The sequence below is a fragment of the Mustela nigripes genome, chromosome 3 (genome assembly GCF_022355385.1).
Source record: "Mustela nigripes isolate SB6536 chromosome 3, MUSNIG.SB6536, whole genome shotgun sequence".
Classification (NCBI taxonomy): domain Eukaryota; kingdom Metazoa; phylum Chordata; class Mammalia; order Carnivora; family Mustelidae; genus Mustela; species Mustela nigripes.
The window spans coordinates 55,977,228-55,992,819 of record NC_081559.1 but is presented as its reverse complement, the minus strand read 5'-3'; the positions used below and the strand labels follow the sequence as shown (position 1 = coordinate 55,992,819).

The 15,592-nt window shown below is 36.1% G+C and overlaps 1 protein-coding gene across 18 annotated transcripts in view; it reads left to right on the top strand.

The window, feature by feature from the left end:
* The window catches only part of BAZ2B (bromodomain adjacent to zinc finger domain 2B), a 313,348-nt gene that overhangs the window by 57,193 nt on the left and 240,563 nt on the right, over positions 1-15,592 (top strand). Inside the window, exon 1 of one of the 18 annotated variants that reach the window (XM_059394008.1) lies at positions 765-872. The exons of the other annotated variants lie outside the window; for them this stretch is intronic. The gene's annotated coding sequence lies outside the window, so the exon portion shown is untranslated. Of the gene's footprint in view, positions 1-764; positions 873-15,592 lie in introns of those variants that run through there. 18 annotated transcript variants of the gene reach the window in all.

Here is a 15,592-nt window from a genome sequence, read left to right as displayed (position 1 = left end):
TTTGTCTTAGAGTTGTATAATTTTAGCTCTTTGGGTGGGGTTGTTTATCCATTTTGAGTTCTTATGTATGGAGTGGGGTAGTGGTCCAACTTCATTCTTTTGCATTGGATATCCTATTGTTCCAGCACTTTTGTTGAAAAGACAGCCTTTCCCTGTTGTAGTATTTTGGCACTCTTGTCAAATATCAGTTGACCAGGGGACACCTGCGTGTCTCGGTCAGTTAAGCATCTGCCTTCAGCTCAGGTCATGATCCCAGGGTCCTAGGATAAGCCCCACATCAGGCTCCCTGTTCCCCAGGGAGTCTGCTTCTTCCTCTCCCTCTTCCTGCCACTCCCCATGCTTGTGTTCTCTCTTTCTTTCTCTGTCAAATAAGTAAAAATAAAATCTTAAAAAATATATACCAATTGACTAAAAGTAAAGGTTTACTTCTTGATTCTTAATTTCATTTTGTTTACCTAAACACCTAGCATTAAGCTAATATCACACTGCCTTTAATTGCTGTAGCTTTGTAGTAAGTCTTGAAAAAAAAGTGTAAACTTTCCAACTTTGTTCTTATTTTTCAAGATTGTTTTGGCAGTTCTGGGTCCTATATTACCAAATTCCTTACAAGTTCTTATAAGTTTCATGTCCTACCTCTGTGAGGTCTTGTTAGCCTTTTATGATTTTTCCCATTTCCAGTTTTCTAGGAAGATCTGTCCCCTCTTCTCTTCCAATTTCCAATCTTTTTCTGACATTTTTTCCCTTACAATGTTTTTCTCTTCCAGCTCATGAGTACACTTCATATCCTAAATACTCTGTTAATCTCTGGAGAAGAAAATTCTAATTAAACACAATATTTATTCTGAAGTTGCTTATGACAAAATAAGAGACAAGTAAGTAGATCCATGCTAAATTCTTAGTCTTTCATAAAGGAGAATCAAATTTTTGTTATTGATTTTGATTTTGATAATATAGTTTGCTTTAAGTTTGGCAAACTTGAAAGTAATAGTTTAAAAGGTGGGGCTTATGTTAAAATAATTATGAGGGGAAAAAAGCAAGCATTGTCTATATAGGGAAATTAAATACAAAGGAATAGCAAAAAATGGAAAACAAAAAATGATGCAAGAATGACTATACATATTAATAAGTTAAATATGGTTTACTTCTTCTTAAATTAACTTTTCACTCATTTGTTCATTTTTCCAAAATAAATGTATGTATTTTTTTCCCCAACAAAAAATTTCTCAATTCTCTAACACCAAGTGAGTCTCCAGCAATTTAATTCAATTTTGACACTATTCAGAGTTAGTACAGATTACACAGGTTAAGGCTCACTCCTACAAGACTGCCTCCATTTCCAGTGCCAGCTGCAGATGGGGTCCCCAGGCTACCTACACTTCTGCCTGGTCACCTGCAAATCATGGATTTCTGTGACCCCATCCCTCAGGACTCAATAGTACTCAAAAAATAGTACTCAAAAAAATGTTGTACCTACTTATAGTTTATAATAAAGCATATAGATGAATATGAAGAAGAAGAAGTATATAAAGTGATATCCAGAAGGATCATGAGCATAGGATCTTCTTTCTTCATGGAGTCAGTGTATATGACCCTCCTAGCATGTGGATGTGTTCACTAACTTGGAGGATCTCTAAATCCTATCATTTAAGGGTTTTTATGAAGATTACATGGGTATGATTGGTTAAAACATTGTCCCATTGTTGACTAAACTCAATCTCAAGCCCCTTGCCTGTCTTATGAGGTGGTGGAGCTGAAAGTTCAGCCCTCTAATTGAGTGTTGGTTTTTCTGGTGACCAGCCCTCATTCAGAAGCTATCTACTTTTCCTTCCCCATGAATCAACTCCCCCGATATAGAGGTAGTAAATTTATTTTTAGCTTTTAAAAGATTTTATTTATTTCAGAGAGAGAGAGTATGAACAAGTTGGGAAAAGGGTGAGAGGGAGAGAGAGGATCTTAAGCAGATTCTGTGCTCAGCATGGAGCCTGAAGTGGGGCTTGATCTCATGACCCTGAGACCATGACTTGAATTGAAATCAAGAGTCAGAGGCCCAGTTCACTGAGCCACTTGGGTGCCCCAGAGGTAGTAAATTTAAATTCCAGAACTTCTGAGGTACCGGTGGCTCAGTTGGTTGAGCATTTTACTCTTGGTTTTGGCTCAGGTCATGACCTCAGGTTGTGGGATTTAGCCCTATGTCTGGACTCTGTGCTGGACACGGAGTGTGCTTGGTATTTTCTCCTCCCTCTCCTCCTGCCCCTCTTCCTACTCGTTCTCTCTTTCTCTTCCCCTCCCAAATAAAATAAATAAAATCTTTAGATCCGAGAACTTTTTGAAGCTCTGTGTCAAGAACCAGGGATAGGGGTGAATGGGTGGCTCAGTTGTTAAGTGTCTGCCTTTGGCTCAGTTCATGATCCCAGAGTCCTGGGATCAAGCCTCACATCGGGCTCCCTGCTCAGCCGGAAGCCTGCTTCTCCCTCTCCTACTCCCCCTGCTTGTATTCCCTCTTTCATCCTCTCTCTGTGTCAAATGAATAAAATCTAAAAAAAAAAAAAGGATATTATTTTTAATAATATTTTTTATTATTAATATGTCACACTTTTTATTATATGACAAACATCTGCTATATGTTAGATATAACCATTGCTTTTATGAAACTTGGTGTCTAGTAATGGAAACAAATTAATAAAACGAAGAGCCTAACACTATGAGATAAGTTAATCAGTGAAAGAGATATGCACAGCATCTGATGAGATATTACGATCAGCACACTTATCCAGGCTGTGAGGGATGTTAAAAGTTGACATTGCGGTTGGAGGGCAGATGGCAGAGTTTAGAAAAGGGTTTCTGGTAGAAGTTGCTCTTCTCTACACAAAAGGAGAGAAGACAGAGAGAGAGAGAGAGGGTAAAAAGTGTCCTGGAGCTAGAAATGACAGGAAAAGGTCATTTAAAGTGGTCATTTATCACCCTCCAGGGTGATAAATTGGAGAACTTTCAAAATGAGTATTAATCTACTTTCTTTTCTCTTGCCCTCATCTCTACAGTGAAATCACATTTAAAATATTGAGATGAAATTGTCCATATTCTAAAGTGAAATTGATTTCTAAGTAAGGACAATTTAAGTTTTAAAGTTTAAACCAAAGATCAGAATCTTTATTCTCCATATTCTGGTATTGTGCATCACAGGAAGTTGAAGCACAGATAAAATACACAACTTAGTTTAACAGATGTGTATTGAAAACCTACTATGTATCAGACACTGCACAAGGCTTACTGTGTTATCATGGAACATTTTTATTTTTTTCAAGATTTTTTTTTTTAAGTAATTTTTACACCCAACATGGGGCTCAAACTGACAACCCACAGACTGGATCACATGCTCTTTTGACTGAGCCTGCCAGGAATCCCTATTATGGAACACTGTTTTCTTTTTTAAGATTTTAATTTATCTGTTTGAGAGAGAGAGAGACAGAGCAGGGGGAGGGACAGAGAGAGAGGGACAAACCAGACCCCACAACCCAAAGACCATGACCTGAGTAGAAATCAAGAGTCCAACACTCGACTGCCTGAGCAACCCAGTCGCCCTTCATGGCACATTTTTGGATCTTAATGTACTGACCTAGTTTCTTTGGCTTAAGGTAGAAAACAAACAAACAAAAAAATTATCTCCCAGATGAATTAATAGCTGAAAATGTTGAAATTTTATTTTATATACATTTTGAAATACTATAACAATAATTAGAAAAGTGAAATCATTTTTAAAATATTCAGTCAAAATATACATATATATTATATATACATTTTATAAGATTTTATTTATTCGGAGAGAGAGTAGGTGCATGTGTATGCGCACAAGCATGGGGGGTGGTGCAGGGAGAATGGAGGGAGAAGAGGCAGACTTCCTGTTGAACAGAGCACTTGATGCAGGGCTCAATCCCAGGATCCTGGGATCATGACCTGAGGTGAAGGCAGATGCTTAACCAACTGAATGAGTCACTCTCATGCCCCCCAATATATATATTTTTTTATCCTGAAAAATTTTAGGTATCTTTTTATATATTTTTGTTTTAATAAATACTAAATCTACCAACTTCAAAAAAGAAGCAAAAATTTGCATCTTTTTATACTATTTCTGCCTAATATTCGAAAACTTGCTGATCAAGTGAATAATTACTGAAGTTCAGCATTAAATCTGTTTTTGTGTAATGAAACTTCTTTGCCTATTTTGTTTAGGTATATGGTAAGAAAAGGAAGAACACAGTCTGCACATTTTGCTGTATGTTGATTATTCTTTGGGTTGCTGCAAAAACAATCATCGTTTCATCCTGAATAGCTCACTTCATAATTTTTTTAGACACTAAAAGCAGCAGCTATTCTCTTTGAAATATTCTAACTTTTATGCTTGTTTAATTCATTAGCAATTTGAGAATAAGAATCATTTTTTAAATTTAAATATCCATTATCTTGAGAACAGGCTGTGTGGCATTAATATGTAATGCTGTATATCACTGATAATATCACAAATATAGGGCGCCTGGGTGGCTCAGTGGTTAAGCCGCTGCCTTCGGCTCAGGTCATGATCTCAGGGTCCTGGGATCGAGTCCCGCATCGGGCTCTCTGCTCAGCAGGGAGCCTGCTTCCTCCTCTCTCTCTCTCTGCCTGCCTCTCTGCCTACTTGTGATCTCTCTCTCTCCGTCAAATAAATAAATAAATAATCTTTAAAAAAAAAATATCACAAATATAGATAGAAATTATAAATCAAGACATAATTTTTGATGGACTAGATGGTAATAGTTAATTGTTGCTTGATAAATGCTGCCTGTGCATCACTAGGTAGAACAAGACATCATGCCAATTAATGTTAGGAGATAGACCATGGAAATCCTGATATAGGGAAAAGAATAGTAAATGGTATCATGAAATTCATTTACTATGGCAGTAGTGAATAAAAATTGTATCTAATAAAATTTAGATATTCAAGTGATTAAATTTGTTAACAACTCTTCATGATCTTATCCTTTTCTCCCAGCAAATTCAGTATTATCTTTGTTTTAAATTCTGTTTCTTAAGAATCACATTCTTCAGAAACACACAAGTGTTCTTTTCACCATCTTTTTTACCTCAAATTTAAGTTGCTGATTGTGTCTGGTTAACTAGCTAGATGATCAGTATCTTGTATTCCCAGAACTTTAAAGGAAATTGCCTCTTCAGATCAGAGTAATCCAGGCACCGGCATATCTTTGGCCATTGTTGAAAGAGTCAAACTAGCATTGCCTTTAAAGCTCCATATGAGAGTTAAAAAACATTTTTTTAAAAAGCTTTTCAGTCTAAAAAAAAAAGCTTTTCAGTCTGCATGAAGAACTAAGTGAGCGTGCAAATATTATGCTTTACTTCCTCAAGCTGTATTCGATTTCTTAGTTTCTTTTGAAATGCTTCATGCTGTTTTAATATGCACCTTTTCCCCTGATTATTTGACAATTGCCAGTTTTTGCTGAAATATTAAAACAATATGCTTCTTTATGGATACCAACTGTTCATTAACTAGGCAACACATTTGACAGTGAGGAGGAAGAAAATTCACAGGCAGTGCAAGGATTTGTGTTGATATTAGTTAGCATTATATGATAGATCCATATAATATGGAGATGTGTTTTCTGCCTTAGTTTTGATATTCTATCATTTGCACAAATTATAATTTATTTTATTTTGTCACTGCTAATCTGAGAACTGGTACTAGATAAAAATGTTTAATAATTCACTGTGAACAAAGTTTTACAACAAAATGACAAATAGCCCAATTAAAGAAGGGACAAAGGATTTGAACATTTCTCCAAGGAAGATATACAAATGACAATAAGGACATGAGAAAGTGCTCAACATCATTAGCCACCAGGAAATGCAAATCAAAACCATGATGAGATAATACTTCATATCCATTAGGATGACTGTAAAAAAATGGAAAATAACAAGTGTTGGCAGAGATGCGAAAACTTGGGAATCTCATATACTGCTTGTGGGAATGTAAAATGTTGCAGCCATTTTAGAAAACAGTCTGGCAGTTACTCAATAAGTTATATGTAGAATTACCGTATGACCGCATATTCCTGTCCTTAGGTATATATTTAAGAGAACTGAAACATTACATCAACACAAAAATTTGTACATGAACATTTATAGTGTTATTCATAATAGCCAAAAGGTGGAAATAACCTAGATGTCTATTAACCAATGGATGGATAAATAAAATGTGCATACAATTGAATATTATTTATCTGTAAGAGAATGAGGTTCTGATATACGCTGTGGTATTGATGAGCCTTGAAAACAGTATGCTCAGTGAAAGAAGCCACATAGAAAAGATCACATATTATGATTCCACTTAAGTGAATGTGTCCAGAATAGGCAAATTCATGGAGACAGGAAATAGATTAGGGATTGCCAAGGGCTGGAAGGGAGAGTCTGGAGGAGAATGGGCAATGACTGCTTAATTGGTATGGTGTTTCTCTTTGGGATGATGACAAATGTTCTGGAATTAAAGAGTTTCTCAATATTGTGACTATACTAAAACCACTGAATTGTACACTTTAAAATGGTTTTATGTTATGAATATTTTATCTCAATCAAAAATTCATTGTGATTTCTAACATTATATTTTGGGGAGGAATACATGAAATAGGTAGAGTACTGCTTTGGATATTCCACATCTTTTCCTTGAAGTAAAGTTATGTGTGACATACTTGAATCCTGTTTAGCTGCTGAAATGTTCTTAAGCACTATGCCATTGGCCAGTCTCCGAGGAATGTTAAAGAATTGTTGTTTAAAACTGATTACGTTGTTTTTTGCTGGAATCTTTTTGACAACTCAGTAGAATGAATTTCCTCAGATCTCAGCTTTCTTCCTTCGGAAAAATGATTTAACTTTATGAGTACTGTGAATAATATAAATCAACAAAACCTGCATATGCCAATCACTTCTTTGCATTGATTATCAGGAACCTCAGAGCCCTCTATCTTTGGTTGCCCCCATTACAAAGGGTACAGGGCCTTATGGCATGCATTTTGAAACTAACCTTATTCTTGGCCTAATGCTATTTTTCTCACTCTCAATTTCTAATTTTAATTTGTATATTATGTACCCAAGTGTATTACCTCATGTCTTATTTTTGAACAAGACTGAGTATAACAATACTCAAGGAATTGGGGCATCTGGGTGACACAGTCTCTTGAGCACCAGACTCTTGGTTTTGGCTCAGGTCGTGATCTCTGAGTTGCAAGATGGAGCCCTGCGCCAGGGCACCATGGGGTCTGTTTCAGACACTCTCTTGCCCTCCCCACTGCGTGCATGTGCAAGCATGCACATTCTCTCTCTCTCTCTCTCTCTCAAAAAAATAAATAAATCTAAAAAAATTCACAAGGAATAAAGAGTCTTGGAAAAAAGCTTAAAATGCAAATGTGTTTCAGTAACATATCTAAATTAATTTACACTAATATGTAATTATTCACCTGTCTTTATAGCCTACAGATTTTTTTATAACTATTTAATTCTTTTTAAGTTATTATTTAAATTCCAGCTAGTTAACATACAGTGTTATATTAGTTTCAGGTGTATGATACAGTGATTCAACATTCTGTACAACACCCGGTGTTTATCATAACAAGTGCACTCCTTAATCCCCATCACCTGTTATAACTATCTAATACTTAACTTTTTTAAGGAGTCTAGGGAACATTGCAGAAAGTAATTAATAAGCAGAGAGAAGGGAGCTCTGGAAATGTTGAAGATTTGTGTGATCAATTGAATGTGAATTGCTTTCTGTTTTGAGTAGAGTGATGAGTTACAGAAGAGATGGTGCTGGAAATCCAAAAGTGGAAATGGGTCAATACAGAGGAGAGAAAGGGGAAAGTACAATGGAGATGTTTTTAAAAATTGCTGGCTTTACTCTTTATCTAATGTTGATCCTATTTAAGCCCCAGTGTGCTTAATCAAATAAAAGCTGTGTATGGCATTATTCTTACACTGTGCGGCTGCATGTATATAGCTTAGAAGGACATTGCTGTCACATCATAAAATACATAAACATTGCTTTGCATAATCTTTTTAACATGACAGCCTCTATTATAAAATAATATTGTTTCCAAGGGATTTTTAACTTAATTCTGTATATAATATTTTCCCCCTATGATTTTCAATATAGTTTCCATATAACCCTTAAATTAATTACATGTCTTATATTTATTATCTTTGCATTTCTAGCTGTAAGGACAGATTTATGCATTTATTAAATGGTTAGTAATCATTGATTTTGCTTCTGTAATTTTCCCCATCATCATTCTTTTTTTCCTCTAGATCATCTCATCAGCATATATACATGCTGTACTCTTCTCTCATTTTAATATAAAAATATTTCAAGACCCCATATCCCCTTTTAACTACCGTACCATTTCTGTACAGTCCTTTATAACAAAACTCCTCCAAAGAGTTGTCCATATATGCCATTGCTATGTCCTCATGGCACTTTCTCTGCTTTACTGATCCTATTCATGCCTTTGTCTTCACCATTCCACTGAGAACTGTCTTGTCGTGGGCACCAGTGAATTTACCTCACTAAATCTAATGGTCATTTCTTAGCCCTCAGGTTAAGTGTTGTCCAGAGGCATTTGTCATAGTTGGTCATGTCATCTCTCCTGAAGCTTTTTACTTGGGTACTTAACTTTGCCAAAGCCAAATTCTTGATTTCTTAATACTATCACTACCACTACCACCAAAGCTGTTCCTCCATCCCAGTGTTTGGCAGCACTGTTCACCCAACTGATCTGACCCAAACTTTGGAGTCATTCTGGACTCTAATGCTTTTTCTCTTAGTCCATCAGCAAGCAAATATCCAGCCACTTCTACCATCAACATGGCTATCATGATAGTCCCCTCATTTCCACCTGAATTACTACAGTTCTCTAAACAGTCTCTCTGTTGTTTAATCTCTTCCTCTCCTATTCCCAAGACTGTTCTGTATACAGCAATTAGGGTGTTTGTTTTTTGTTTTTTAATCAGATCACATCACTACTTTAGTGAAAGCATCCCAGATGGCTTTCAGCACACCTGGAATAGTATCCAGACTATTACTGCTGCTTTCCAGCTTCTCCATGATCTGTGCCTAGTTCTGCTACTACTGACTTCTGACTTACTGTGCACCAGCACTGTGCCTTCTTGTCATTTTTTGAAAACACCGAAGCCATTCCGTCTCAGGACCCTGGTACTTGCTGTTCTCTCTACATGAAGCATTTGTTCTCACTGATCTCTGATCTCTGGGCAGTAATCTTCTCAGAGAGGCCTTTCTTGCCATCACTCCCATCTCCTTACCCTTCATTGTAGTATCAGTCACTATGAGAAAGGATATAATTTTTGTACTTTTTTGTTGTTTTATAGGTCTCCACAATTTCTGCATAGGTTCTGTGAAGACAGAGACTTTTTATTTTTCGCTGCCATATTTCTATGTCTAGCACAGTGCCTGCCATATAGAATACTCTTGATAGTTGCTGAATGAATGAACAAATGAATCACTTGATTTGATTAATTTTTTTTTAAGATTCCATTTATTTATTTGACACAGAGAGAGAGATCACAAGTAGGCAGAAAGACAGGCAGAGAGAGGGGGGAAGCAGGCTCTCTGCCGAGCAGAGAGCACAATGCGGGGCTCGATCCCAGGACCCTGAGATGATGACAGGAGCCAAAGGCAGAGGCTTAGACCACTGAGCCACCCAGGTGCCCCGATTTGATTAGTGTATTAGTGAAGGAAAACTTAAGATTGATTTGTGATTTATATAAGTTTTAATTTGTTAATTTTTTTATTATTGTGGTAAAATATAAACATTAAATTTAACATTTTAACCACTTTTGAGTATACAGTTCTGTGGTATTAAAAATACATTTACATGTTGTGTAACCAACTTCAGAACTTTTTCATCTTCCAAAATTGAAACTCGGTACCCATTAAATAATAAATTCCCATTCTCTCCTTCTCTAGCCCCTGGAAAATCATCATTGTTTTATGAATTTGACTATTCATGTAACTCTCATATAAGTACCTCGCATCACAACCTGTTAAGGATCATATTGTGTTTGTCCTATTGTACTGGCTGTCTTGGTCCTGTTTGGACTACTGTAACAAAATACCACAGATCTGGTGGCTTTTAAAGAGTAGAAGTTTATTTCTCACAGTTTCAGAGGCTGGAAAGTCCAAGATAAGGTGTGGACAGATTTGGTGTATGTTTAGGCCCTACTTTCTGATTCACATATGGCTGACTTTTTGCTATAACTTCACATGGTGGAAAGGACAAGAAAGTTCTCTGGGGTCTCTTGTTTTATAATGGCACTAAATCCATTCAGGAGGGTTCTGCTCTCATGATCCAATCACCCCCCAAATCCCCACCTTCAGGTATCATCACACTGCGAATTTCAGCACTGGAATTATGGGCAGCGGGACAGACACAACCATTCAGTCTGTAGTACCTGTGTATTTCATTTAGTGTAGTGTCTTTAAGATTCATCCAGATCGTTGCTGTTAAATGTTTGTAAGTTGCATTTTTTTCACTAAGTATGAAGCAATTAATTATATCGATGCCTTACACCTCTCTTTCATCTGTGTACCACTAAAATTTTATGAGCATAATTAACTAAACTTCTTAACCTCCGTGTAAAGTAGATAATTATGGTATGGCAAACTGAGGTTCTAAGAGATTGCCCAAGGTATATAATGAATATATGCCAAAGTTCTGAATGAGGACCAGGGTTATGCAACTTATTATTGTAAGTGTTAGAACAGATTTCTTGTTTATGATTAAATCATGCAAGGGCTCTAAGGAAAAATACCAGTAATAATTATAAAGTCCCTTAATATTCATTGAATATTAATTGTAAAGTTCTTTTAATAGAAGAAAAGAAAATATATATTATCTGAAACCTAGTTTTGTTTTGTTTTTAGTGATGGCAAGTTTAGCTATTGGAACTAATTTTTTTTAACCTTTATCTTGTTACATTGCTTAACTGCCTCATGAGTCTTCATAGCCATAGTGTGAATTGGATATTTGAAGGTTTGGACTGGAATAGTTTCATTTCAGTCTCTTCGCTATGGGACATGAAGCCCTTAAAACTATGAGCTTATGTCTTTGTCTTAATTGTTGGCTTGTTCAAGTGAGGATTTTTTTGTTGTTTTTTTTTTAAGGCAATCTTGTAAGTGGCAAATTATTGGTGGGACTAAGATGGACTCTGATTTTGATAAAAATTTAATTTCCCCATAATTATATTCAGATAATGTGTTTAACTTAGTTAATAGTAATTCCTGAAGGTTTTACCTCTTTGTGTAAAGAGGTAAAATTTGAGTTGAATTCCCTAAAAGAATTTAGAAAAATAAAAGTATAGCCAAAGCAGCATATAATTTTTCTCAAATGAAGCTTTTCATTATGTTACTTCCCCCAAATGATTAGTTCATTTTTAGATATTGTGTATATATTAACCTCAAGAATGTTTCAACACTGGTTAGCACTTTCTTCCTCTACTGGATGACCATTTATGGCTTTAAAGCAGAAACTTAGGAACCAGTGAGTAAAAATTTTGAGAAGTGCTAATTAGTGTTGAAAGAATAGGATAGTAAAGTTGGGGAAAGCATGCAGCTTATATATATTTAAAATTTTTAAAGATGCCCCACCAAGTCCAATAGCCAGTTGTGCCTTATTTGCATGGTTTTTATTATCAGCAAAATTTCAAAGTTACCGTTTGACTTCTAGCTACACTTCATGCAATAAAACTGATGTTAGTTGTTTAAAAATTTTGTGAGTTAACTTTTGGGAATTATAAATTTTCTTTTTCTTTTTTTTTTTTTTTTTTTTTTAAAGATTTTTATTTATTTATTTAAGAGAGAGACAGTGAGAGAGAGCATGAGCGAGGAGAAGGTCAGAGGGAGAAGCAGACTCTCCATGGAGCTGGGAGCCTGATGTGGGACTCGATCCCGGAACTTCAGGATCATGATCTGAGCCGAAGGCAGTCGTCCAACCAACTGAGCCACCCAGGCGTCCCGGGAATTATAAATTTTCTAGAGAAGTTTCAATCATACATAACAATAAAGACAAACATTTAAATGAGGAATATGATTTGTCTTGAGGAGAAGATTTTTTTTTTACAGTAAGAATACTGAAATTTTTGATACATTTTAGTAATTTATGGAAATGTAGTTCGTTTTATATGAAATTTAAAATCATTGATCATAGAAGTGCTTTCTAAATGATCTTTGTTTATAGTTGGTCTTACTGAAGTAGTAGCATGGACAGTGAGTTGTTTAGTTGAAGAGAGTAGTAAGAAGCTTGGAGGGGGTGACAAAAAGTTAGAATCCTAGTAATTCATTTCTTAAGTCTTTAAAGAGATTATACATGCTTTTATTGTTTTTCCTTCTGGTTTTGTGTAGCACTTAAGGAAGCTCTCCTAAGGGAAATCTCACTTTGCTCTAGGTTACAATATAACAAAGTTAGAGGTTCTATTTAATTTTAAATTTTTTATTATTTTTGTAAGATTTATTTATTTGGGAGAATGAGAGAGAGCAAGAAGGAAGAGGGGCAGAGAGAGAGAAAACAAATCTAAAGCTGACTCCAGGCTGAGCATGGAGCCTGACCTGGGGCTCAATCCCAGGACCCTGGGATCATGACCTGAGCTGAAATCAAGAGTTGGATACTTAAACAACTGAGCTACCCAGGCACCCCAAGTTAGACGTTTTAAAATGAGAAACTGTTACTTACTTTTTCCTAGACTTCTGTCAGTAGGCTATAGAGTCATCACTTTCTAACTGAGTTTCTCTAGTGTAAATAGTGGGCTTCTAATTATTTCTAATAGGAGATACTGAATTAATCAATAGCAGGTTTTGAATTAGAGGCCTACTTACCCTACCAGAAAGCCTGATGAGATCTTCAAAGCCAAATAGTGGCAACTTATGAAATTTAGGCATTGATGAGCTTGTTGTTGTTGGTTTTTATTTATTTTTTTTTTTTGGATAAAAAATTATAAACAGTCAAAATAAAGATTGATGGCTTTGAATTGGTGAATCTGTAGGACTCTTTGTTTCTTTCATTTCTGTAACTTGTATGAACACCTTCATTGAGTCAGTTGTCAATTTTAAAGGTAGGTGGTAAGAGGTTCCATCCTTTTTATTAATTTCAGCATCTGTTAGCATGATTTAATGTGCAGTTGCTGGAATAATTGGAATTACTACCTTCACGTTCTCTGTGAACATTAAGGGAAGAAGCACATCATATTTTACTACACACCCTGCTTAGACACAGTTGAAAATGAGGACAGGAGGCATTCAGTGAGTATGATGCACCAAAAATACTGCTTGAAATTGGAGCCCATATGAATTAACACTGCCTGTTTTCCTTTTCTTTTGTACCTTGGATATCTTCCCCCATGAAATCAGAAAAACAACGTTTAGCCTAGATACCAGTGTTTGTACAGGTTGGGAAATGATTTCTCTGCTTTATTTGCATGTAAAGGAAGTATCAAAATTGATCGGTGCCTATCCAACTTGAGAAAACTGCTTAGCAAAGCCTATATTAATTGTGTATACTGTCTTCTATTTCTATACCCACTTTAGACTGAAATAGCAGGGTTTTTTCATATATACCATATTAGGTGCTTAGTTAGAACTTCTGTCTTGCTATTAAAGCTTGCACGTCTTTTTTTCTTAAAATATAATAAGAAAGGGAAAACAGTTGATAGCAAGAGGCTCGTAAGGATCAGGACTATCGAAGTTGTTATTAAAATAAATTTCTTCTTTTTTCCCTATCTTCTATTGATGTTTTAGTCATAATGGTACATGTTCTATCCAGCCTCACAAAGTAAAGCAAATTGAAACTTTTATATTTTTAAAGATTTATTTATTTATTTGAGAGAGAGACATAGTGTGCTTGAGTGGAGGGAGGTACAGAGGGAGAGATTCTTCAAGCTGACTTCTGCTGAGCTTGGAGCCTGATGCAGGGCTCTGTCTCATGACCCAGGAGCTGAAACCCAGAGTCCAACACTCAACCGGCTGGGTCACTCAGGTGCCCCCTGAAACTTTTATTTATTTATTTATTTTTGCTTATTTGTTTTTTAAAGATTTTATTTATTTATTTGACAGAGAGAGATAAAGCGAGAGGGAACACAAGCAGGGGGAGCGGGAGAGGGAGAAGCAGGCTCCCTGCTGAGCAGGGAAACTGATGTGGGGCTCGATCCCAGGACCCTGGGATCATGACCAGGCGCCCCCAACTGGAACTTTTAAATAGCAGACAATGTAAATGCAATCAGTCTCAAAAGGTTTAGATCTCAGTTCTCTAAAACCCACAACTATTTCCATATGAACCCTGTGATACCTTAAGCATGGTAAAGTAAATCTCTTTCTCCCAGCAAACATTAACTTAAAAGTTATTCAAAGATAAAATAATTCCTTTCCAAATTTGGAACAATTTTTCTGAAATGAACATAGCCTCTTCAACACAGTTAAGGTGTGGTTATTTTTGTTTTTGTTTTTGTTTTTCACTTCTAAAAATTAGAGAAAAACATTTTCAAATTTTTAGGAGTATCATTTACAGTTCAATCCTGGTATGGTATCAGAATTGCCTAGTTTTTCTAATATGGTATCCACTATCTACCAGTGGCTATTTAAATCTAAATTAAAATAACTAAAATTAATTAACATTTAAAAGTCAGTTGCTTAATCACAGAAACAAGATTACAAGTGCTCAAAGCAGCATTTGGCTGTGGGCTAGGTATTGGACAGGTGAGACTGAACATTCCCATTATTGCCAAAAGTTCCATTGCATGGCACTGAATAGGGCATTCCATTGGTGGTAGATCACAATTTTAGCACTTTCCCCAGTAGTTTCCTAATATTTACAGGTATTTTCTACTTCCCTCCTATAAAAAAGAAATATTGCTTATCAGACTCAGTGATTTTTTTTCTATCAAATAATTTCTCTAATTAAAAATATTAATGGTCAGGATTTGAAATAACTAGGTGAGGATAGAAGCATGTTTAAAGTTTTAAAAAGTCTTTATTAAATCTTAAAAATGTATGCCAAAATATCTTTCTTTTTTTCTTTTTTTAATAAAAGACCTTATTGGGGCGCCTGGGTGGCTCAGTGAGTTAAAGCCTCTGCCTTCAGCTCAGGTCATGATCCCAGGGTCCTGGGATCAAGCCCCGCATCGCGCTCTCCGCTCAGCAGGGAGCCTGCTTCCCTTCCTCTCTCTGCCTGCCTCTCTGCCTTCTTGTGATCTCTGTCTCTCAAATAAATAAATAAAATCTTTAAAAAAAAAAAAAAGACTTTATTGAGAGAGAGCGTGCACAAGCAGGAGGAGCAGCAGGCAGAGGAAGAAATAGGCTCCCTGCTGAGCAAGGAGCCAAATTTGGGACTCGATTCCCCGATCCTGGAATCATGACCTGAGTGGAAGGCAGGTGCTTAACTGACTGAGTCACCGAGGGATCCCTAGTTGTGAATCTTTAACGAGAGACTGATAGAATGTTTGCAGTCTAAGACTGCCAATACCGAAACAGCCTAAAGTTGTGTATGATTTGTGAGGT